Genomic DNA, 26,751 nt, shown 5'->3' on the forward strand with positions numbered 1-26,751 from the left:
GAGTTACCCAAGCACGACTCACGGCCCGTCCTCACAGCTTTACTTCTGCCAGTACCTCGTCTCCTACCTTCCAAACTATACAGAAGCTCGCCTGTGAACCTGCAGAACTAGCACCCCTGAAAGAAAGGATATTGCGGAGACATGGCTTAGCCACAGCCTGGGGGATGATGTTTCCAGAATGAGATTTTCACTCTGCAGCGGAGTGTGCGCTGATATGAAACTTTCTGGCAGATTAAAACGGTGTGCCGGACCGAGACTGGAACTCGGGACGTTTGCCTTTCGCGGGCAAGTGCTCTACCAACTGAGTTACCCAAGCACGACTCACGCCCGGTCCTCACAGCTTTACTTCTTCCAAAGTTGCAAGTTTGGAAGGTAGGAGACGAGGTACTGGCCGAAGTGAAGCTGTGAGGACGGAGCGTGAGTCGTGCTTGTGAAGCTCAGTCGGCAGAGCACTTGCCCGCGAAAGGCAAAGATCCCGAGTTCGAGTCTCGGTCCGGCACACCGTTTTAATCTGCCAGAAGGTTTCATATCCGACAAAAGTCTGAGCGCCGACGAGAGCATGTCTAGAAAAGGCGACAAAGTGAGTGTCAAGAGTGGTGATTTGGGTGAAGGTGATGGTCCGGTCACTAGCGAGTGGAAAAATGGTGCGAGCAGGGGCGGTACTCGAGTGACCTCGGCCCCCAGCAGCGGGCGGGAGGTGGGCGGCGCTGCGAGAGAGAGATGGAGACACTCGACGGAGGGAGGGAGGGAGGCAGGGAGGGGTGGGGGGAGGCGGCGCGCCTGAGTCCGCCTGCGCGGCAGTCCGGCGACCGCTGCCGCGACGCTCCGACCGGCCACCAGCCACGGGCAGCCTCTGCCGCATACAGCGCACGCAGGTAGGAGGGTCCGCGCGCGCGCTCACACACCCGCTACCTGCTACAGCGCACTCGGCGGCCGGCGCGGCGCGGCGCAGAGCCTCCCCAGCGTCGCAGTCCCGGCCGGCGCTCCTCCGTTTCGGCTTATCTACCTAACAGCGAGCAGCTGGTCCGAGCGCGCGCGCACCCAGACAGTGCAGTGCAGAGGAAGGTGCTACAGGTTCTCGTCCTGTTGTTCTCTTGTGAAGTGAACCAAGTCCCCGTGACACATTCGCCGCTGCGCCGGACACTTCCTACATCGGTACTGTTAAAGTTTCCACCTTACGTGGAAACTCGTTTATACAACAGTTCGGAAAATCTCCGATTTTCTAAATGGTGTCAAGGTATTATCTATTTAAATTCCTGTGCAGTTGCCCATTTGGAGAGGCTGTGATTCCAGAATTATTCCATTTTTCCCTTCCTCTCGAGGACATTTATTAGTTTTAATTCAAAGAAAACTATTTTTTTTTTAAATTCTGTAGAGTATAGTTTGCTGATGCCATTCTTTCATTTTATTTCCCGTACGATGTGGTATGTGAAAAACTTCCCTTCATCAAGCGTGTTTTCTGTGCATGATGGGATATATATGTGATGTTTTTGGTATGCTCCGTGGTGTACTTTTCTTATACAGAAATAAGACAAGAAGAAACACGTAATCGGAAGGTATTTTCAAATACATCGTTATCTGTAGGGAAACTTACATTGACAAAGCTGCGCCTGTATATACAAGGTGTGCCATTTACCCAAATAACTGTTTGTCCAGATGCAAATTACAAAATGTTTCAAGCAAATGTTGTTTAGCAGTCAGGGGGACATCAATCAGCATGATTTCCTTCGTTGTAGCTTTGTTTTTTACAAAGATATCAACAGCGGTAAGACTTTTTAAATGGCATCCCGTATTTTTTTATTCGGTAATTCACCTCCACTCCTAAAGACCTATTCAAAAATGTATCACAGTGTACCACTCACTGAAACACAACGTTATTAATTACATAACACAGCACTGACGTTGACGCTCCCAGCGCTTAGTGCAGGTACTCGGGGTAATGGAACACATCCACGTGCTGTCGTTGACAGAGGACAAATGTAAACATAAGCAGAATGCACACGCGTCGTTGCGTCAACCATCGTCAGCTGAAGAGTTGTGTGAGTACAATGTATACCAACGAAGAGAAGGTAGAAATGTCAGTAATTGCAATTCTGTTTTCTTATGTACGGATACATCTAGTACAGTAGTTTAGTCCTTTACTGTGTAGAGTAGGCATACAGTAAAGGCTGTCCTTCCTACAAACTGCATCGACATAACGCTTCCTTTATTATTGTAGTTGTTGTTGTTGTTGTTGTTGAAGGTAGGCGAAATGCTACGCAAGCAGCGGAACTGTACAGAGAGCGATATCCTGACAAGAACGAACCGTCCCGACGGATGTTTTCTCGTCTTGTTGCGACGCTTCGGGGAACGGGAAGTTTCAACCCACGGCAATGCAATCGTTGTAGCACTAGCACAGACGAAGACAGACGAAGCTGCCGAAGTTACTGTTCTGCTTCCGTTGCTATGAATCCACATGTGAGCACACGACAGCTTGAACAGGAGGTTGGCATTCCTACAAGCAGTGTACATCGTATTCTTACACGTCACCCGTTCCATCCTTACCATGTACACCTACACCAAGAATTGCATGGGGATGATTTCCAGTCAGTGGGCGCAGCAGCAAATCCTCGCCAACCCGAACTTCTTCTCCAATGTTCTATTTACCGATGAGTGTTACTTCTCAAACAAAGGACAGATAAATACAAGGAACATGCGTTATTGGTCCAGCGACAACCCACAAGGGAGTAGACAGGTGGAACATCAGCGTCAATGGAGAGTTAACGTCTGGTGTGGGATACTTGGTACTGCAATTATTGGCCCTTATTTCATCAATGGTAGTCTAAATGGCACAGCGAATGCCAACTTCCTCAGACGAATTCTTCCTCCTCTTCTGGATGAAGTGCTGCTAAGAACCAGAAATGTGGTATCAACACGATGGATGTCCAGCAGATAATGCCTTACGTGCTAGTCGTGTTTTGAAGCGAAGGTATCCTGCCAGATGGATTGGTCGAGGAGGAACATTTACTTTGCCTGCTGGGTCTCCTGATTTAAATCCTCTGCACTTTCTCCTTTGGGGATGCATTAAAGACTTTGTGTATTGCCCTATTCCAACAACTCTAGAGGCAGGCAACACTGCAAGTAGTAAATAATTCTTTCATTCAAGGAGTGCACCAGTGTATCGGTGTCCAGGGTCACCACTTCGAGCACCTTTGAGTGTTCTACTCCTGGACAGTGGTACAGGAGAGTCGAAGTCAATTTTGTGTTATTTTTTTATTTGGTTTTCATTTGTTTTCTGACAACTCCAGCAAGAGGACGAGTTTGTGATCCCGGGCTCAGTGTTGTGTTATGTAATTAATAACGTTGAGTTTCAGTGAATGGTACACTGTGACACATTTTTGAATGGGTATTTAGGAGAGGAAATGGATTACCGAATAAAAATTACAAGGTGCCATTTAAAAAAGTCATACCGCTGTTCATATCTTTGTAAAGAACAAAGCTACAACGAAGACAGTCTTGCCGATTGATGTCCCCCTGACGGCTAAAGAATATTTCCTTGAATTTTTTTTTTTTAATTTTCATCTGGACAAATAGTTATTTACGGTGGTCAAGATAAGTGGGACACCCTGTATATTGAATTAAAGCCATAAACGTACGATACCAATGCAGTAGATAACACTGCATACGTCAGGCATAAACGTCATAATACACGGACAACGCAGTTCATAATGGAAATTATTTCCCGAAACGCCTCGTGCAAGAATGAAATAAAAGAAAATCGTGACTGCCAGCTGCAAAAATTTATTTTGTAAACCAAAAAAGCCATTCTTTTTATATTTGCAGGCTTTCACCAACCATTTATGACGGAAAAAATAAAAACATTTCATTTATCACTTTCAGCTTCGTTCTGCAGCCATCATAAGCTCAGTGCGATAAGATGACAACGCTTGCGCGGCTATATAACGAGACTTGTTATGTTGCAACAATGACCAGTGTCAGTGAAACAAAGTGTACGAATATTAATTTTATAAAATTATTTTGTATTCGTATCCTCTGTACAAGCTACCTACACCTTAATTCTGCCACTTGTTCCTAAATCTTATGTTTGTTTGTATCGACCACTGTCTGAACCCACTCTAAATAGCAGAAATTGAAAATACCTCTTCAGTTGTCTTTATATTCACATGAACGGTTTCGGACTGTTATAAGCCCATCCTCAGGTGTCGTAGCTGTGCTGCGTTCCCCGAGCGCCGCGTGTACCAGGCGCAGTGTGCTGCCTATGAGCGCAGAGCACCGGTAATGTGAAAATAAAGTAATTTAGAACTGTAGCGATATTTTCAACCTCTGCTATAATGCTCAGTTGCGGATGTTCTTCCACCAGGACAGTTTGCATTCTAAATAAGTGAACAAATAAATAAAAAGTGGGCTGTAGACCGCAGCTGAAACTGATCATTGAAAAACAAAGATAGTCGTCGCAATGAGGTGCAATACAAGAAGTTACAAGTAGTTAGTTTTTTTTATATACTTGTCTTTGACGCCACTCGGCACAGTTCTACTACTGTGATACTGAATTCAGTAAATTTCTTCTCTTTTGTCTTGTGTAAATGCGGGCGTCTGCTAATAAACAATGCCCAAGTTAATTCATCTTTATAACTTCTCTGAAAACATTGAGCTTTTACATCATGAGGTTCGTGCACATTTTGCATTGTACGTGGTGCGTATTTCATTTCAAAGTGAACCGAAATAATAAATTTGATTATCAAGTGTAACAGAGCAAAAAAATTTTAAGAGATAACGCTGACATGTCTCGAAACTAAATATTTATAGTTTTGGTTTTCTTTGTTAAATTTCCCCGATGCGACGGACGTTAATGCATGTTGAAGTAAAATGAACGGTGTACATTTTTTTTAATGAAACACCGTTTTTCGTGTGACGTGTGTTATTTATTGTAAACCAAAATTGATGTCTTGTAAAACGAGTACCATATTTCGTCTCCTGTCGTAGAGCAACTATCGCTACTCCCCTACGATGTGTGACCACTTCCTAGGGCCATATGTGGAGTCATATGATAAATTACGGATGCAGCGCTTTTCTCGGACGTTGTAGATCAATAGTGCGTCTGAATATTTGTGATAGCAACTGCTCGACAATGTGAATTATATTACCAATACGTCTTCGAATTCCTCAGAAGGTAGCGATGTCTGGTATTCAGCCGCCGCCTTGGCCAGGGCTATGAATTGTTCCAGGATCAAGAAACAGCGGCAATCGATTAGTATCTGGAAACACGGAAAAAGAACGTTAACACAGTAAACATGCTGTGGAATTTTCCCGTTACTAGTGCAATGACTAATAACAATATCAACAGACTTCAGTGGCACCACCTCGTCCACGCATCCTATTGGTACAGCAAATGCGATGTGCGTGCTCCTAGAAAGTTATACAGTTGGGGCAATCTAGTGATTCAGCATTGACTGGAGTACGCTAAGGTGGAATATTAACTGCCACTATACCTTGAAGTTGCAAACAGATACGGAGGAAGTGTGAGAAGATCTCTGCTATGTCCCGGTACTCATAGTTTGCTAATAGATGCTCTTATAATTCCAAACCTCTGTTAACGTTTTCTATACACTTTTCCTCATACGTTCAACGCCCATCTCACAAAGCCAAAGACTTCTGGTTTCAACAACTTTTCAACGTGTCATACATAAATCGTGGCCAGCTTTACAGGTCATTGCTCGCTAATGGCGCACAATGTTTATTAGGTTTACATTACATCTGCGAAATATTAATTTTGAAAACCGTAAGAACGGAGGTTAGAAATTAATGTACGGTCGACGACGAGGTGATTAGAGACAGAGCACGAGGTCAGCGAAGGGGAAAAGACACGAATGTGTTTTTTTTCATTTCTCCAGAAAACTCTAAGTTACTTAAAATTTTATGACGTTACATTCTTCTAGAGTACACCTAGGAAGGACGTTTCTTTGCAAAACAATTTTGCAATAGTTAAAGATCATTTAATACTTACTGTGGTTCTCTTCCATCAAACGATTCTGAAGTAGAAATCTTTGTTTCCCAATATACAGAGTTATAGTATCAGCGAATTCTTTCGTATCTAGTGTGGCTCAGTTTTGTTGACAGGCGCATACGTATGTATGTCTTTACTGTACAGTAGATTTTAAAGTTTATTTTACGGTGACCGAATACTTATCATTCAATAATTTTGGTAGGAATACAAATTCCTACGTTATCCCTAACCGTGAGTTATACTCTTCTATTTACTGGTGTGTTTGTAGAGTACGTTTCCATTTAAATAGAGAAGTATTTTGTGAATTTGGATAAACGACTGCTGTTTGCGACAATATGAACATTTGTGGCGGACTGCGACTCGTAACGGGTTTTCCGCTTATCACGACCGTTGGCTTAACAACTTCGGTTGTCTGAACACGTCTCGAGGTCTGACCCAAGCATCCGTATGCCACGAAATCCACAGTACTTACGCTCGCAAATTTTGTGACTCCCGCACAGGGAGAGACAAATTTTTTATCGTCCTATTAGCCTGTCGATGCGTGTATACATCACTGACGCTCAAAATGTCTGTGTTCACACAGTGTCTGTATGTTTATGTTACAATGTCCTTCAGACATGCTTGTGTGTTTGAAGGACGTGAGCATATGGACACTGAATAAAAACAGTCTTCATAACTATCAATGATGTGGGTGAAATGTGTATCTCTGACTTGTGGATGACTGGCAACTTCTTGTGCAGTTTGATGTTGATATTGAGTTGCCAAGGTTGATTATCGAAATGAAGGACAAAGATACGGTGTAATACAGTGGCCGAAACGTAGGTTATTTCTGTAGAATAGCACCAATGGAACCGGCGAGTTCAAACAACCACTTGATACCGACGGCCGCTGAGGAACAGTCTCATCCACTCTCAGTGCGCGAGACACCACAGAGAGGTTTCCTGTTACACCAACCTGAAACCATGATGGTGTAACTCCGTGTGGTAGCCCAAAATTATAAAGCAGAAATCATCGTCTCCAAATATGACGAATACTGGTGGGTAAGTTTCTTAATGCAACAGTCACCTTCGAGTCTAGTGTCAACCTACAAACGGACTTTTGTCACAGCGGCGACAAAAGAGGTCCTACATCCATTAAGCGAAGCATAATTTTCAGAGGAGGAGGAGAGGAGGAGATTATTGTTTAACGTCCCGTCGACAACGAGGTCATTAGAGACGGAACACAAGCTCGGATTAGGGAAGGATGGGGAAGGAAATCGGCCGTGCCCTTTCTAAGGAACCATCCCGGCATTTGCCTGAAGCGATTTAGGGAAATCACGGAAAACCTAAATCAGGATGGCCGGACGCGGGATTGAACCGTCGTCCTCCAGAATACGAGTCCAGTGTGCTAACCACTGCGCCACCTCGCTCGGTCGCATAATTTTCAGATTTCAAAGTATATTTTTTATCTCTGTTTATGTTGGCGTTTAGTTTTATGGCCATACAGCCATTCACAATTTACACGTATCAACATTAGTCAGCTATATGTGTCCAATGCTATACACACACTAACTACAATATTACTGTAATACTGCAAACAAAAATCATTTAAAAATAAAAGGTATAATTCCATACAGTTAAAGTTCACTGTAATTTGCACTGCAGTGTGTACGCCCAATTCATTGTCTTCCCTTCTGCGTACGCTTTAAGCCCGAAGTGCGATAAATATCTTCATTTTGGTTGTTTTCCACCATGATGTTAGTTCAAAAATGGCTCTGAGCACTATGGGACTTAACATCTATGGTCATCAGTCCCCTAGAACTTCGAACTATTTTAACCTAACTAACCTAAGGACATCACACAACACCCAGTCATCACGAGGCAGAGAAAATCCCTGACCCCGCCGGGAATCGAACCCGGAATCCCGGGCATGATCTTAGTACCTGAGGTATTCGGAAGTGGCCCACTAGCGAGCCGGAGGTGATATGCAGTGCGAGACCACAAGCGAACCCGGCAACTGCAAGCTGTCACAATCAGTATGGAAATCAACTGAAACGTACAATAACGTCGCATTTCACGGAGAGTTCGGCTACCCAAAACAGAGACTTAATTTCAGATACAAGTACCCTTCGATAACGGCATCATTCATCTGCTGATATTGTATCGACTTGATTTTGTCTTCCCACATTTCATTCAACGGCGATAATATATCTTTTCTTCTACTTTTTAGACAGACGTATAAACGTAACAGAAAAGAATTTTTAAACATTTGACCACCAAATGTCTGTGGTGTTCTTAAGAAATCGAGTGAAGTAATACGCTTTTGATCTTGGTTTGAATACTCTCGAAACCATCCGGACTTGCAAATTCGGTCAGACATTGGTTGTGTCACGTGGTGTGGCGTTTAATTAAGCGTCTACATCTACAGACATACTCCGAAAGTCAACGTAAGGTGCTTGGAAGAGGATGTCCTGTACAACGTCTAGTCATTTACTTTCCTATTCCAGCGACGAGTAGAACGAGGGAGAAAAGACTGACTATAAGCCTCCGTACGAATCCTAATTTCTCTTATCTTCGTTGTCCTTAAGCGAAATGTACTTTGGCGGCAGGATAATCGTTCTGCAGTCAGCATCAAATGCCAGTTCTATAAAATTTGTCAATAGTATTCTGCGAGAAGAACGTCCTCTTCCCTCCAATGATTCCCTCTGATTTCACCAAGCATCTGCGCACACTCGCATGTTGATCGAAGTTACAGGTAGGAAATGTAGCAGGCCGCCTGTAAACTGCTTCGATATCTTCCGTTAATCTGACCTGCTGCGATCGCAAACAGTGAAACAGTATTCAAGTATGGGTCGCACTAGTATTCAACATGTGGTCTGCATTATTGAAGAGCTACACTTCCTTAAAATTCTTCCAATAAACTGGACTATTCAACTTCGCTATCGGAATCCATCCGTACTCGTTGGATTTCATGTCGTTTTGCAACGTCTAGATATTTAATCGACATGACTTTGTCATGCAGTCCATTACTAATGCTGTAATACGAATATTAAGGGATTGTTTTCCAGTTCATCTGCATTAACTTGCATTTTCCTACATTTAGAGAAGGCTGCTGTTCATAAAACCGACTGGAAATTTTGTCTAATTCATCGTGAATCCTCCCACCGCGACTCGACGACACCTTCCACGAACTACATCATCAGCAAACAGCCGTACATTGCTGCTCTCCTATCCGTTAGAAGATTTATATACAGAGAGAGAATACGAGCGGTCCAATGACACTTGCATGGGACACTTCTTACGACACCCTTGTCTCTGATGATGTGGTCGATGTAGATGAATGATCCGAAGAACCTTAATTAGGGAGTACTGCGTATACGTCAGTCCGTTTCTGTCTCTTCTAATTTCATCACGATTTATTCACAAGATAAAGAGTGCTTGATCAAATCTTGTGGTTGTGAAATCAGGACTGGTGATAAAAAGCATTTAACGTAGCTATTAGTAAAATTTAAGAAGGCGCGACGGTTTCGACCCACTGAAATGAAACATTTTGAGATTGGGCATGGCAGTGAATGAAATTAACGCTCATTATTTAAAATAGCTTTCATTTATGTAAACAGACAGTCAGAACTAGAGAAATAATCGGAGACAGAAATCTTAAAATCGTATTTACATTGCAATGCAGTGTAGCGATTCTCAATTCTAGTATCTCGACTGTGTTATTAGTCAGCTCGTTGGCTAGGATATAGTTTTTCTGCATTAGGCCACATTCTTGAGGCGTCTTCTTTATCGGTTTCCTACGTGATCATTTGTAATTCCGTTGAGATGTCTGTTTGTCGGTTAAACGCTGCTGAGTTCTGACGGAGATTCCAAAGGTTTTCATGCGGCGGGAACAGCGGAGGAATTAATTCATCAACATACAACACACCTCGACATGTAATCACCGTTAATCTTTTGGCGTACGAACGTCGCTATATTTTTCCGCTCGCTCTTTCAAGCGAACAGCATGTTAACTTCTGTATTTCAGCTCGCGTGTGTAATTACCTCGCTGTGTTTCATATGAATAGGGGAAAATATCTCATTACGGACACTTAACGTTTTTCATTATGGACACTTAACGCTTTAGTTTCTGTTTCTATTCCACTTCCTTTCTTTTTAGATTTATTAACAGGAGTCAGTCTTCCCAAGATGCCTTCTTCATTACAAAGTGAAGGAGATTTTTAAAAAATATTAAAATCCGTATTTTTATCTCTTTTCTTCTTGGTGTTGTGTAACTGATTGCTTGTAAGAGACTTGGGTCTTTATGGAGCAATTAATATGTTTTCTGTGTAAAAAAAATTGTGATTTTTAATTGTGTCTTAGAGTGGATACAGACTGATTCGTATCTCTTTGTGCAGAATAAACCAAAGTACGACATTCTCCACAAGAACCAGCACTGGTGCGGTTGGTACGCTCTTGACGCATGGTGTTCTAAAAGCAACTGATATTGGCGATGAAGTAGATTTCATGTTTATAGACTATCAGATAATTACAGCAAACTACGTTCGAGCAAGATGTCTACCCAGATTCACAAATATATAGAGGACTTCATGCAATATAGCGCGTCATGTGGCCCCACTCTGACAATCAGCCATAGGCACGTAAGTTAATCACGACATGTCTTCGATAAAGTTTATGACACATATCTTAGCGAACGGAAAAATGATCCTGTCGGAGCACAATAACGACGAATACGCTCGTATTTATTAAAGGACTCTAACATGAAAATCAGGGTACCAAATGTCTCGTTCTAGAGTCCTCAGCACTTTTAAAAAAATTCCTAAAATTTTCTCGAATGAACTTATTCGCGCTGTCTTTAATATGCAAATCACCTATCCGTCCCATGAGCTCCCCTAACTGTAACTCGCTCACACACACACACACACACACACACACACACACACACACACACTCACACACTACTCCACCGCTGTAAGTCTCAGATGCCCACTCACTCTGCCTTGACCATTCTCACTGACTCATTCAGCCCAACTCATTGTTATTATCTCTTTACATCTCTCTGTCAGTGTACCCTGCCTCTCACAGTCATAATCTCCTTCATTCTCTGATACTAATACCGTGTCCTCTGACTGTCACAGTCCATAACTTGCTCTCTCTTACTGCTACTTCATTCCATCCAGCTGCTGATGTTTCCTCTGTCACGAGCTCTATCTTCCATGTAGTCATTGCCATAGGCTCTCATTATCACTGGCTCCCACCCAGTTGCACTTTCTCTTTTCTCCTCTCGCATTGTCTTCTTCACACTTTTCCTATCACAGTTCTGTCGCTGTCAGCTATGTTTCATTACCACTGTGCCTCTCTCTTTCTCTCACACTCCCATTTTCAAGGTTATCCGAGAGCGGAATGTTAGGAATACATCGTAAGATGTATAGCCGTCCAGGAATCCGTGACTGTGTTTTGGTAAAAAAAAAGTAGACACATTTCTTGACAAAGGATACAGATTTTTGAAAACAGGAAGATGGGACGTCTATATAGAAGCCTACAGAATATATCGTAAAAATTTGAGCAATTTCTTGACGGTATTTATTATTTGAATTTCGCCTCATGTCGGATTTTACGAGTGGAAGCAGGGTAACTCTGTAGCTTGCTAAAGTACAAAGATACAAAAAATATACAAGTGTCTTCGAGATCGTTGTCGCAGGATCTGGCAAAAATTACAAACATTTAGTGTGCATAGCCGTCTTGGAATCCGCAGCCGGCTTTGGTACCCAAAAACCTTACTTTTTTGGAGTTTTTCTAAAATGGATGAGGAATTTTGAAAATGGGAAGATAGCGCTTCTTGATAAAGTCGTAGAGAATATACCGTTAAAATTTGAGCAATCTGATACTGTCATTTATTATTTAGATATCGCCTCACATCAAATTTTAACAGCGTATTGCACTTGTACAACTAGGGTAGCTTTGAACCTCTGTACCTCGGTAACCGATAAAGATATAAAGATAATTTTCATATTTTTTTGCGATCAGGAAGTTAGAAATATATCGTAGAAATTTCAGCCATTTGCTGTGAATATCCAATTTGGAATCCACGGCTCGGTTTTGGTACCCAAAAACGATGTTTTTCTGGTTCCTCAGGAACCGTCCATTGACTAAATGGTGTCTCCAACAGCCTCTTCAGCCACACTGCAGACAACACGTAATGCAGAAAGAACGAGCTGGTTTGCTCCGTTTGTCTAAGCTTAATGAAGTCTGCAGTATTCATATTTTGACCCTGGACTATAGGACAGTTACTGTAAGACAAACCTTCCGCTGGGTATAAAAACGGTCCCTAGTCCGAGGACTATCCAAAATACTTGACCCTATCTTTCTACCACCAACAGGATGCGAGTTGTGAGTATCGGAAAAAAGATCTTTTCTATGTGCAGGGCTTGGGAACATTTTCGGTAGCGCACGCTATCACATGCGTACCTGTCCTTCAAATTTGTCATCCAGACAATTACAAAAACAGACCGAGATTTAGTTATGTCGCTTGCATTTTCCGTTTCCGCTTGAACACCGCTTGTCCATTTGCTATCGAGTTGAACGACGTAAGTGTGCCAGCACACTTACAGGCAATGCGGAAATTACGCTGCTGCCTCATTTTACCACCCACTTCCTGCGCTCGATTTCCACTGCTTGCCGTGGGTGGAGGAGAACTGGTTGCGGCTGTGAGCATGTCGTCGGTAAAAGCGGGATTCAGACCCCCATCTGGCGACCGTAGTTTACTTTTCAGCCCTTCTGTAGGACCACTGCTGGCGAGCTACGGGGCACTTCCTTTAAGGGGCTCCGGAACGCCCTATACTTGCAATGTTAAAATAACGCTTATAAATTACGTCTTTCCTCACAAAGTATTTGAGGTAGGAAGTTGAACTTTTTACAGATTATTAATTGGAATATGGGCTACAACTTAACACAGCGATTTTACAAAATTTTAGTTCAGTTATTAAAGATGATTTTTTTCAATTGTAATGAAAATTCACAACATTTTTTTGCAATTTTTTATTTATATATTCAAAAATATACAGTTTTTTGGAAAAAGGCTGTGTTAAATTATGAAGAAGGTATTGTGTAACATTTACTGAAAGTTTGAAACAAATATGTTTGGAAGATCCTTAGAAAACATGTAATTAGTATGAGAAAATAAAAGTTTTGGGAATCGAGCGACAAAGATTGGATTAACTTTTTAGTGCATTCCAGGTCCATAGGATGGATTATCTTCATCCTCTGCAAACTCCTCCTCCAGCTTCCTCTTGTTCCTCCTCCTGTTTACTCTTGCTTGTATTTTTAGACTCTTTACAGCCCTGTCTGCAGCCCGAAGGCGTTCCTTGTCTAAAGCAAGCATCGCTCGTTGTTGTGTTCGTAGATTTTGCTACCATTTTCTTCAGTTGCAGTTACTGCAACACTGTTCCAAAAGGTGGTCATGTATGAACACTTATCACATTTCAGTTGTATTTCACTAGCAAGTCCTACGTGCTTTATTATGGAGAGTTCCAGACCAACTTCGCTACAATGAATACATCTTACACAGTTTGAAAAAAATTCCTTTGAAAACCGACATATCAAATATTTCATTCACATCCGATTCGCCCAAAAAACATTCATAGTTTTCACTCATTGAACCAAGCTTCTTCTGTGAAGTATTTTCTTTCCCACTTTGACTGCTATGGGCAGGTGTACTTGAGAGGTTAGGTTCACTCACTTGGTTATCGTCTTTATTGTTTACAGTAATAACACATACCTTTGGCTTTCCAACATTTCTCCTTTTCTTAAAAGCCTTCAGAGGATTTCTAATAACTTTACTTTTACTCATTATTATACTTCAACAAAACAGAGACTCAAGAAACAGAATTAATTACGTATATTTTCGAGATAACGACAGAGTAAATAAACATGAAACAATCGACAATCACACCAGCGATATATATTGAACCATCACAGGTTAGCCACAACACATACTTTATCTCACATCACTAAAATGTACCTGATGAACACGGACGTTAATAATAACTCCATTTGACAGCAGTTTAACAGCGCCACAGTGGGTCACGCCCATGTAGAACACATTTCAAAAAAAAAAAATTTAAAAATAGTTGTAGTCTTCGGAATTGAATAAATTATATATCTATTAAAAGGTAATAGTCTGCAGATTCAGAAAACGCAAAAAAGTAAAAATTGAACTCTTCATGATTTTGAGCCTTTCCGGAGCCCCTTAAGCCTCTTCCCTTCCTTCTGTCCCGACTCACCCGTGATGCAAGTCCGCGACAATGCAGAAGACGTTAATTTTCAATTTCTGTCACTTACAGAACTATCGAAACCAAGTAACGTGCAGAGTCTCAGCGTACTGCATTGCAACATATTACAGTAGTTAGCTGTCTCTGCTGCGTAGCCCAGTGCTATGTCTGTGAACGCATACAAAACAGCGATGGTCTGTAGCAGTAAAGAAGAGTATTCACTTATTTATATCTATTTTCATTGTAATTCTACATCCTTACTCCACACGCCACCTTGCGGTGTGTGGCTTAGCCCCCCTAGTCTGTTTCATTCATCCAAAATACTGTATGGGAAGCAGGAGCGTCGCTAGGCGTCCATTTGACCTCTACTTTTCCTGTCGTGGTAATTTCATGAACGCATACAGCAGACGCATATCTCTCCGTGGAATTTCAACAGTAAACCCCACCGCGATACACAAAGTCACTCTTGTAGCGCCTGATCATCTTTGTAAGGTCCTCGCGGATGCTAAGCAATTTGGTCACGTAATATTCCTCCCTGGGAGTTCTCTGCCTTCTATCAAATTAAGCTGTTAAGAGTCCCTGAAGAATTAGCAATACTCAAACCTAATTCATACAAGTGTTTTGTGAACCACTTTTCTCAAGATTTCTCCAATCAGCCAGCAACTGCTTTTCATTACACTTTAAGTGGGTGGTTGGTCCTAGGTACTCTGTAGTTCTTACTGTCGCCAAAAGCGTAATCAGAGAGCAGTGGGGCCCTTCGCTTATTTTTATACTGTTGTGGCATTGATTTAAGTTCGGGGTCGACAAAGCGTCATAACGTGTTTATAACTTTGTAAGAGGTAACTCAGCTGCTATGAACTTGTTAACATTATAATACAAAGTTAAGTCGAATAATGCATAGTTAGTAACGCTGTGTACTTCAAACCAATTTCATTATAGTAAGTAATGCATCAATAACCAACGGCCTTGCCACGTTGGTAACACTGGTTCCTGCTCGAGTACTAGCCGGAACGATAGTTCAGCAGGTTTGGCGAGAGGGCTGGCTGCCCTTCGTAATAAAACAACTGAGTGAAATACAACAATGAACTTGGAGGATTGTTATAGGACTTTCACCCAGACCATACTACGACAATACTGAGAACACTGACGATCAAAGTGAAGGTGAAAATAGAAAAAAAGATACTGGAGCTAAAGAAAGTTAAGCCCGGCTAATACTTGGATGGGTGACCGTCCGGTGAAAATCGGCTGCAGTTCGTTTCAAGGACGCGTAAGTAACCCAAATGGCTTCCAATTGAAAGAGTTGCACAAGGCCGTCGTGCAGCACAAATTTTTTTTTTTGGTATGGATTAACTTAATCTTCTGCAGCATCTTTGAGATATATCTACGGTGGGGGACTGATGACCTTCGCTGTTTAGTCCCCCTTAAACATCCCAACAACCACCATATATCTACGGTTTACCACTAAGAGTCCGAAGTTTCAACGTTCACTCGCTCTCACGGAACTTGCTTGGATACGGATGACCCGTAAAACGAAAGAGCCCAGGCGTTACCTTCTGCTCTGTCAGCTCGGTTGCAGTTTCTTCTTTGCGACTGCGTAAGAGAGAACTGCATCGAGCGTGACATTGGCGCTTTTTCTTTAATGAATTTGTTCTGTAGTCAGAGCTCTGCAGCCGTCGTTAGAATGTCAGTCTTTTTAAGAAGTCGACCAATGCTCTGATGATAAATTTAAAGTTTTTACTATTACTGTTTGTGATAAAAATATCATTGTAGTAGGTGTGGCTGATTCATTAACCAAAATCACATTCTTTGAACCACTTTGTTTGACAGACAGCAGAGGTTGTTTAGGAGTAGACTTATGCGCATAATACTGATTTTTCAAATGTTGTAAGCAGGCTTTAACGGGAAACTTAGCATCTATCTTAGAGCAGTTCATGGTTCACGATTTTCAGCATATCCGCGATGCTCTCCCGTGAGAGGAAAAAACCTGTGTCCATGTGTTGTAACGATAACACCAACTGTTCGTTTATTAATAGGGAACCGGTTTCGGTGTTTTGGAACACCTTTTTCCGAACCTTCTATGAATCTAAGTGATCGCATTCATAACGGGTATCATCATACATTTTTAGGAGAAGTTCAAAAAGCTTCGGCGTCCGCAGACTTTTTTATCGTGTGTTTTGCTGGCTGCTCCAAATTTTGTTTCGGACCAAGTGCTCGCTGAGCCTTCTCGGCGTTGTTAGGCGCTCTTTAGAGTTCGCCGGCTCCGGCACGACGCGATTTCACGGAATCAGCAGAGTCTGCTAACCGGCCGTGCAGCGTCCTTCCTCTAACCCAGTAGCTTGTTACAGGGATTCGTAATAAGAAAACCTTAAGGTTGAGTATCTCTAAGCGGAGAGATATCTTAGAAGCGAATTCTGCTCGTTCTGCCGTCTTTCACGTGGAGCAGTGGAGTGGATGTTAGGCAGTACGCAATGCTTGCGTACGCCGCAAGTGTCTACACGCTGCCGCCTCTCAGGGGCGTAACCAGCATTTGGCTGTATTCACATGACGGAAACCTGACGCGCGTTTTCTAGTCGCCTGTTTGGATATCACGTGCAACTTACAACCGACCACATGAGCGCGCATTAACGTGTACGCAGAGTCTCTAGACGCAGACAAACGCCTGTTGCCACGCGGTTAAAAAGTTAGATAGCGATCGTGCGCTGTTCAGTAGACCCCGCGTTTCCATCGTGAGGGGGCGTATTTTAAGTGAGTGTGTCTTACTTTTGCTTGTTGAACGTAGCGCAAAATGACTGCAACCGTAGGTGAGAATACTGACATCGAGCTATTAAGAGACGAAGTAGAAAAAGGCCAATAATTTTAAAAAGAAAGTCGGAGTCGTATAAATATTAACAATTTTGAGATGACGAGCTCGGGAAGAAATGGGTTTTCCCTTGTGTGAAGGAAGTGACAAGAAAAAAATATAGGTAAGAGAAACTCAATCGTTAACAATTACACATTCGTTCGTATCACGTGGTATGTATGTTAAAATCTGTCTTCGTTAGAAAAATTCTTGGTAAATTTAGCCCGAACATTATTCGCTGACGAAGTGGTCGTCCATTATGGGTAGCATTTATACTTGTGACATTTACGTCTAAGATCTCTTCCTGAGTAAATACATTTATCATTCCAACATAGTTGTGAAGTACTGTAGTCGCTTTCATGATGTGTTCAGCACAAGTCACACCGACATCTAATCGGCGATGTAACATTCTCACTATCACGCGCTATACCAAATGTGCACTCAGCATACCTAACTATAAACTTAGTCGGTAGTAAAGTAATAATTCGTTCAGAAATCAGCTTCTTTGCGCCATGCAGTCTGATTAAATTTCTCATCAGCCCAAATATTTCATCACCTACAATGACGTAAAGAAGTGTCATGTGGTGGTTTTCTATTAAAGATTTTTGTTTCGCCATGTACAAGGATTTGCCATTGAGTTTTTCAAATAGAACGCAACCACTGAAACTTCCAGAGTTGCTGTCGTTTCCATAAGCGCGAATGACTACGCAGTCAAAACGGCTGTCGGAGTCACATATCGCCAACAGCACTGTAGTCCGTTTGAAATTACCTTATGGCAATTAGCGACCAATGACTGAACTGCGGCAGACAAGGTGTTTTGCAACCCTGAACTTAAACTCATTCCCTACGCTAATCACAACCTTGTGATACGTAATGTATCTGAGAAAACGTAAGTCAACGATCTGTGGCAGCACTAACATCACGATGGCTTAGCACGCGGCGATTAAAAGTAACCTCTACAAGCAAACTCATTGCAGAAAAAATTCAGTTTCAGCGCTAAAAGCAAACCCTAATTTCTCTCAATCATTGGCCACCTGGATCTATCTTCACACTGGCTACGTGAGCCATCACGTTAACAACCGATGAGCAGTCGTCGTTCGCACTTGCTTGCAGATTATAGGCGACACAGGCAGATTCTAAACAAAAATGGAATGCTGGGAAGAAAAATAAGAGCAAATAAGCAATAAGATGATGAAAATGGCACGGCAAAGAATTAGAAATTAAAAAAATTACATCTAAACAAATTAACTGAGTAAATATAATAATCAAACTTATTTATTGGATTTATAAATGAAAATATTCGATGTTATTGATGAGAATCGAACCTACGACCCTAAAATGCATTTTATAACATACTTTATTGCTGTTAAATCTCACTTTATGGAAATTCGGTTTCACACGATGTTCTGCAATGCTTATCTAATGTAATCCGGTTTCTGTGGTTACGATAACTGTATATGTGACGCTGAATCGCGTCTTGTGCGGAAGTATCCAGTAACATTTGATTAGTGCTGTGTATGAAACGTATTTATTTCGTTAGCATCGTGTTTGTGTTGTGTGTGTGTGGGGGTGTGTGTGTGTGTGTGTGTGTGTGTGTGTGTGTGTGTGGGTGTGTTTGTGTTGTGTGTATGTTGTTATGATGTGTGGTGAAGTAAGCTTCATGGTTAGGGAACTAAACACATGGAGAAAGAATGAAGGACAAGGAATTGGAAGTGCATTGACCAATTGTTGTGGCAGTTTGCAACAGTGAACGTTTTGGGCGTGCATTTGAGCACTGTGAGTGGAAGGAACCATCTCCAACGCGTGAAGTGTCAACTACCAAGTAATTTTAATCGGTCTGTAGGGATAAAAATATTTGTGAATTATGAGACGAATGTTCTACATTATTAATGCTGACATGTTTACCAGCAAGAGCTCCGATGCAATAACGATGCACCATTGTATTTTCTTCAAATCGTTAAAATATTTCCTCTTTCTTTATCTAATGTTAGCAATACGATCTATTTTAGTTCCCTCCAGATAACTATGCATACTAGACGAATTATCCCAGATATTCAGAGATTTCTCTGCGCAATGTTCTACTGTAACGTAATATACTGGTACGCTGCAGGTCCCACAATAAAGAAACTTATCTCAGATTTCAAGAAGAATATAATAATACCAATCCCAAGGAAAGCAGGTGCTGACAGATGTGAAAATTACCGAACAATCAGTTTAATAAGTCACGGATGCAAAATACTAACACGAATTCTTTACAGACGAATGGAAAAACTGGTAAAAGCCGACCTCGGGGAAGATCAGTTTGGATTCCGTAGAAATATTGGAACACATGAGGCAATACTGACCCTACGACTTATATTAGAAGCTACATTAAGGAAAGGCAAACCTACGTTTCTAGCATTTGTAGACTTAGAGAAAGCTTTTGACAATGTTGATTGGAATACTCTCTTTCAAATTCTGAAGGTGGCAGGGGTAAAATACAGGGAGCGAAAGGCTATTTACAATTTGTACAGAAACCAGATGGCAGTTATAAATGTCGATGGACATGAAAGGGAGGCAGTGGTTGGGAAGGGAGTGAGACAGGGTTGTAGCCTCTCCCCGATGTTATTCAATCTGTGTATTGAGCAAGCAGCGAAGGAAACAAAAGAAAAATTCGGAGTAGGTACTAAAATCCATGGAGAAGAAATAAAAACTTTAAGGTCCGCCGATGACATTGTAATTCTGTCAGAGACAGCAAAGGACTTGGAAGAGCAGTTGAACGGAATGGACAGTGTCTTGAAAGGAGGATATGAGATGAACGTCAATAAAAGCAAAACGAGGCTAGTGGAATGTAGTCTAATTAAGTCGGGCGATGCTCAGGGAATTAGATTAGGGAATGCGACACTTAAAGTAGTGAAGGAGTTTTGCTATTTGGGGAGCAAAATAACTGATGATGGTCGAAGTAGAGAGGATATAAAACGTAGACTGGCAATGGCAAGAAAAGCGTTTCTGAAGAAGAGAATTTTACTAACGTCGAGTATAGATTTAAGTGTCAGGAAGTCGTTTCTGAAAGCATTTGTATGGAGCGTAGACATGTATGGAAGTGAAACATGGACGATAACTAGTTTGAACAATAAGAGAATAGAAGCTTTCGAAATGTGGTGCTACAGAAGATGATTAGATGGGTAGATCATATAACTAATGAGGAGTTATTGAATAGGACTGTGGAGAAGAGGAGTTTGTGGCACAACTTGACTAGAAGATGGGATCGTTTGGTAGGACATGTTCTGAGGCATCAAGGGATCACCAATTTAGTATTGGAGGGAATCGTGGAGGGTAAAAATCGTATAGGGAGACCAAGAGATGAATACATTAAACAGATTCAGAAAGATGTAGGTTGCAGTAGGTACTGGGAGATGAAGAAGCTTGCACAGGATAGAGTAGCATGGAGAGCTGCATCAAACCAGTCTCAGGACTGAAGACCACAACAACAACAACAACAACAGCAACAACATCTCAGATATAGTCGGTTTCCCAGTTTTACATGCCTATTGTAGCTCCAGCGCTGGACAGTCGCGTGCAGGTTATGAGAAACAGAGTGCGAGAGACCGTAGCGCCTAAAGCGCTCTGCCGCTGGCCATCCGAACTCTCTTGAAACTCGACGGCGCGTTAGCGTGCGTCACGGCTCCTTACGCCTCCACTTAGCCCCAAACGACGCCTCGTGTCAGCGGAACCGAAAGAGCACTTTTTTATTTCCAAAAAAAGCTGTTTTCCGTGACGTAATCTAACCAGTAGTCACTGAACTACTGCCCCCGGGCAGGATCCTGCGCGCCATGTCAGTTCGTCCCGCCCACCGACAGTACATAAATTTCATTAACAAAACGTGCGGAACACGAAACGTTGTGCTACAATTTAAATTTTAGCATTGTGTTTACAATACTACATCTTAACACATGTTGAGTTCTCCTGTCTGCTACGTGCCTTACGTTTATTATTTCGACGATCGGGGCTCAGTTTCCAAAGTCCGCGCGCTGTGTTCATACACTGTATCATTCTTGAGCAAGCGTTCTTTTGGGAACACTTAGACATTTATTGTGTACCGAAACCAGTCCCTTTTTTTTTGAGAAATTGATTTTGAATTCTGTGACTGGCTTATAACACAGCAGTAATGGTGCTCAGCTACGGTAAATTACCGTTTCGTTGTTACAAGCTCGGTATGAAACACATGCTTTTCTCGTTAAAAAAATTAAAGTTGATCCACAGCTGTCAGATCCCACCTGTCTATCTAAGTTGTTATTTATGGTGAATTGAACTTGAAACTTTATGGAAAGGATAACTTCGACTGTGATCTCTGCAGGACAAACACAGGATTCCGGAGAAAACTGTCATTCGTTGTAGCACAACTAGAATTTAAAAAGTTTTCACATTTTCGGTGCATCAAGTTGCTTTGTAACTCCCTGGCAGAGTAAAACTGTGTGCCCGACCGAGACTCGAACTCGGGAACTTTGCCTTTCGGGTGCAAGTGCTCTACTATCTGAGCTACCGAAGCACGACTCACGCCCGGACCTCACAGCTTTACTTCTGCCAGTATCTCGTCTCCTACCTTCCAAACTTTACAGAAGCTCTCCTGCGAACCTTGCAGAACTAGCACTTCTGAAAGAAAGGATACCGCTAGTCTCGGTCGGGCACACAGTTTTAATCTGCCAGTAAGTTTCATATCAGCGCACACTCCGCTGCAGAGTGAAAATCTCATTCTGGAAACATCCCCCAGGCTGTGGCTAAGCCATGTCTCCGCAGTATCCTTTCTTTCAGGAGTGCTAGTTCTGCAAGGTTCGCAGGAGATCTTCTGTAAAGTTTGGAAGGTAGGAGACGAGGTACTGGCAGAAGTAAAGCTGTGAGGACCGGCCGTGAGTCGTGCTTCGGTAGCTCAGCAGTCTGGCTTTAGCTGTCGCAGCGGTCGCCCGCTCCTCGAGTTTGCTCCGTGAACATTCAGTGCTTACACCAGTGTTTTCGTGTTTCGTGCTCGTTTATTGACGTTTTGCACGTGAATTAAATGGTTCAAATGGCTCTAAGCACTATGGGACTCAACTGCCGAGGTCATTAGTCCCCTAGAACTTAGAACTAGTGAAACCTAAGTAACCTAAGGACATCACAAACATCCATGCCCGAGACAGGATTCGAACCTGCGACCGTAGCGGTCTTGCGGTTCCAGACTGCAGCGCCTTTAACCGCACGGCCACTTCGCCCGGCCGCACGTGAATTAAGAGTTATCAATTGAGCATTTGGTCTTCGTTCGTGTCATCTTTCTAAGTAGTGCCGTTGGGATTTCGGCGTTGTCCGAGATTTCTTCGCTGCAGAACACCATGGCAAACTCCGTGAGAAAAAACACCGTGATTTTCACCTTCGACAAGTACACCCGTCGAGTACAGCCCTCTGCACTTGAAATACACGACTGGATTACCGAGGTAATTGGCCTTCATTCTGAATCTGTTCATACCATGCTGGTAGACTCTGATGAATACTGCATTTTTGTAAAGTTTAACGATTCCGTGAGTGTAGACCGCTTTCTGGAAAAATTTGGTTATGAAACGGAATTTACACACCGTGATGGTACTAAAAGTTCTGTCAAACTCCGGAATTCCGAGTCTGCAATTAGGAATGTTAGGGTTTTGAATATTCCCATAGAAGTAGACAACTCGAAAATTAAAGATGTCCATTCAAAATATGGGGTTGTCAGGCAAATAGTCAACGAAAGGTGGGCTTCGCATTTCAAGCTGCAGTGCTTTAACGGCATTCGCTCCGTGGAGATGGAAGTGAAGGAAAACATTCCCTCCCACATCTTTGTTGACGGGCACAAGGCGCATGTTATGTACTCAGGGCAAACCCCTACATGTCATGTATGTAACGACTCTGGTCACTTCCGTCAGGACTGCCCTCGCCGTGTTTTAGTGCTAAAAAATAACCTTACGCAACGCCGGAAATTAACACTCAACGATTTGTTGCCAGCCAGTAATACAACAGAGCCGGCGGCTGTCGTGGATCCTGTTACTACCTCTGAAAATGTTGCACTTAATGTTAATGACTTTCCGTCTTTAAAACATGCATTAACTGCTGAAATTCCGTCCCGTGACAGCGAGATTCCCACTAAAAAGCGTCCTCTAGAGGACACTGAAAAAAATGTTGATGAGGACTCTTCCTGTGAAACACCCGCTGCCAGGAGGCCGAAGCCCAGTCCTGAAGATCTGTTGGAAGTGGAAAAAGGAGATGGAATGCAGGTCGATGTGGCTCCAACTTCCGCACAAGGACTTATACCGCCACGAGCAGATAGTGACGTAGCTGGTAGTGACCTTTCACGGAAATGTGACCCTGAGCCTGAGGTCACGGCTGATATAACCGCATCAAGTGCACATCCCGTACAGTGCGAACAGTACGAGGAAGTACCACGTAAACAACCTGCTGACTCCGAAGCACAACGCCGTGCCGAAGGAGGAAATAGACAAGCATCACCGCCTCGCCAGCAAGACAACACAACAGACACCACGCCGGAACCAAACATTGACGACCCGCAAGCCACGGCCGTTGCCCCATTCAGCCACCGCCGGCGGCTGCGACCGACACCGGGTCTTGCTGTCACGCGTCATCAAGCGAAAGCCACACCAGAGAAGAAAGGCATCAAGAAAAAGAATATTAAATATGAAGTCATCAGGGCCAAAACTGACGAGGAGAAAGAGAATGGCCACAGTGACTTATAGCAATGCATTGTCAGGATTTCAGGATACTTTTCTTCTCAAGTTCTTTGTTTAAAAGCAGTGCAAATTTTTCTAGGAAGTTATACATGTAATGGGCACACAGCTTGTAAAGATCGTGTCTTGTAGGGAAGCACGTTGCTGCTATAATCAAACCGATCCTCATCCCAAATAGCTTCTTCTGGTATGTCTGTGATGCAAGCTTATAGCATTACTACTGTTAACATTAATAAAATACAGTCACCCTTGAAATTGGCAGCACTAAAAGAATTCTTGTACCAGTTCGGGACAGATATCGCGTTGCTACAAGAAGTTGCGATAACGGAATTTCGGATCCCAGGCTTTTTTGAAATTGTTAATGTTTCTACGGAAGCCAATATCGGTACAGCCATTCTTATAAGGGAAGCCATTCCGGTGACTGAAATCGAACGACTAGAATCAGGAAGAGCCATAGGCATAAAAATTTTCGATGTGACAGTGCTTAACCTTTACGCCCCATCAGGAAATTCCCACAAATTGGATCGTGCGAAGTTTTTCCAAGATGACCTGATTTATTTATTGAGGAAAAATCCGTGTTCTCTTATACTAGGTGGAGATTTTAACTGTGTTTTAAAGCAGAAAGATCAACAACCCAATAAACTACTCGCCACAGTTAAAAAAGTTAGTAAGTGATCTACACCTTAAGGATGTGTGGGAACTTCAGCTCCCGACGTCAGTCGGGTTCACGTATATAGCTAGCCACTTCCACAGCAGACTAGATAGAATTTACGTGTCACCAAATTTGCAAAACTATTTATTAAACGTTGAAACTATTCCCGTGTATTTTAACAATCACAGTACGCTTCTAACTTGCTTTAATTTAAGTGTACAGCCAACCCGTCGATTCAGAGGTCAATGGAATTTAAATATCTCTGTTCTAACTGACGAAGAACTGGAACAGGAAATAAGTGTAGCGTGGACTATGTGCCTCCGCACAGTAGACAAGCACCCAACAGTCATTGACTGGTGGACTAGGAGGGCTAAACCATGGCTGCGGAAAGTTGTCATGCAGTATAGTGCAGCGTGGCACGGGGAGTTGAGGAATACAATGGAGTTTTATTATAAAGTTTTAAGAGACTTATATCAACAGGCCATGATGACGTAATTCGTCTGAATGGTATCAAAAAAATAAAAGCCAAGTTATTAAGCATTAAACGGCAACAGATGGAGGGACTCAAAATTAAATCGAAAGCCACATCAGTCGTAGCAGATGAAACAGCTTCTCTGTATCACTTGGTGCGGCATGCTTAAAACAGACATCTAACTGTAATTGATGAAGTCCAGAAGCATACTGGTACGAGGCTCACATGCCAGAAACAAATACTGGACGAAGTCCACAGGTACTATGAAACCTTATATGCCCCTACCACAGTGGAAGATGCAGCTCTCGAGGTCCACAATTGTCGGGAACAGACAACGCTGACATCCTGTCACCTATTACTAAAAATGAAGTGCATGAGGCAGTGCGTAACTCACCTCTTAAAAAATCTCCGGGACTTGATGGCCTCCCTGTGGAGTTTTATGCCCGCTACTGGTCTATAATTGGGGACAAGATCACTTCCATGGCAAATGAGGTCCTGAACGGAAAACCGGTCCCTGCAGAGTTTAAGGAAAGTAAAATAGTACTGATTCCTAAGAGTAAAGGCAAAACCAACTTAAACAATTTTCGGCCTCTTTCGCTACTAAATTCTGATTACAAAATAATTTCGCGTATTATCAAGAAAATACTCTCTGCCTTTTCCAACAAAATATTGAGTCATCATCAATCTTGTTCTCCGACCAGAACGATATTCGAAAGTCTATCTGCATACAGAGACGTCATTGCAATTACCTCAGTGACAAGTATAAAATGTACATTAATCTTTATAGATTTCAACAAAGCTTTTGACCGCGTTAGTCATAGATACCTCTTTGCGACGCTGTCAAGAATGGCTTTCCACCCCCAGATCGTGAACATGCTAAGGAATATTGCAACAGGTATAAATGCGAAAATAGTAATCAATGGCCAAACTTCTAAACCCATACAGATAAGGCGAGAGGTTCCACAGGGCAGTCCCTTATCTATGTTTTTATTTTCCGTACCTTTAGAGACCTTCTTCCGCAATGTCCCGCAAGATTAACAGGCATAACATTGAGTGGTGAGAAAATTGTCATACGAGCTTATGCTGATGACGTGTGCGTTGTAATAAGGAAGAGACAGTTACATTGGAAAGAGAAATCCAAAGGTATTGTCTAGCGTCAGGAGTGACAGCAAATGAAAACAAAAGTCAAATATTGCATCTACGGGGCCTAGATCACCTTTGACTGGCATGGGCAAAACAAGACAACAAACATAAAACTTTGGGAATAACCTTAACGGCATGTCCGATGCGGATGGCTGCTTTTAACTGGACGGAAACTAGGAGGAAAGTTCATGGTGCTGTAATGGAGAACATCCATCGAACTATGGACCTGGTGCAAAAGGTCAGATTCATCAACTCCTGCGTTTTGTCTAAAGCGTATTTCACTGCGCAGGTATTTCCAATCCCTAAACTAGTAGCGAAAGGGATCATGTCCACTGTTACCAATTATTTATGGCGAGGAGACATATTCAGGGTTGGTGCTACTACCGTTACTCTGGATGTCAGAAGCGGGGGCCTCGGTTTGGTGGATATTCGCAATAAAGCGTCTGCTCTGTTCCTCAAACGGACTTTCCATATACTCAGACAACTTCCACAATGTATAACCGCAAAGCTCTTTGAGGCTGTGACATCCCATAGCCTGCAAGCACCGATTGATGTGCGAAGGATTAATGCCCATCTGCAGTATGTGAGGAACTTTTTCCTCGAAGCAAGTTATCTTAGTGACGAAATCAGAAGCAACACACGTATCACAGCGCGTGACATCATACTTGATA

At 42.5% G+C, this 26,751-nt stretch overlaps 1 protein-coding gene across 1 annotated transcript in view; it reads left to right on the plus strand.

Moving 5' to 3' along the window:
- The first annotated feature begins 809 nt into the window (after positions 1-809).
- Positions 810-26,751, plus strand: part of LOC124805405 (zinc finger protein 74-like) — a 517,252-nt gene continuing 491,310 nt past the window's right edge. Inside the window, exon 1 of the mRNA XM_047265966.1 lies at positions 810-875. The gene's annotated coding sequence lies outside the window, so the exon portion shown is untranslated. The remainder of the gene's footprint in view (positions 876-26,751) is intronic.

Source organism: Schistocerca piceifrons, chromosome 7, assembly GCF_021461385.2.
Source record: "Schistocerca piceifrons isolate TAMUIC-IGC-003096 chromosome 7, iqSchPice1.1, whole genome shotgun sequence".
Taxonomy (NCBI): Eukaryota; Metazoa; Arthropoda; class Insecta; order Orthoptera; family Acrididae; genus Schistocerca; species Schistocerca piceifrons.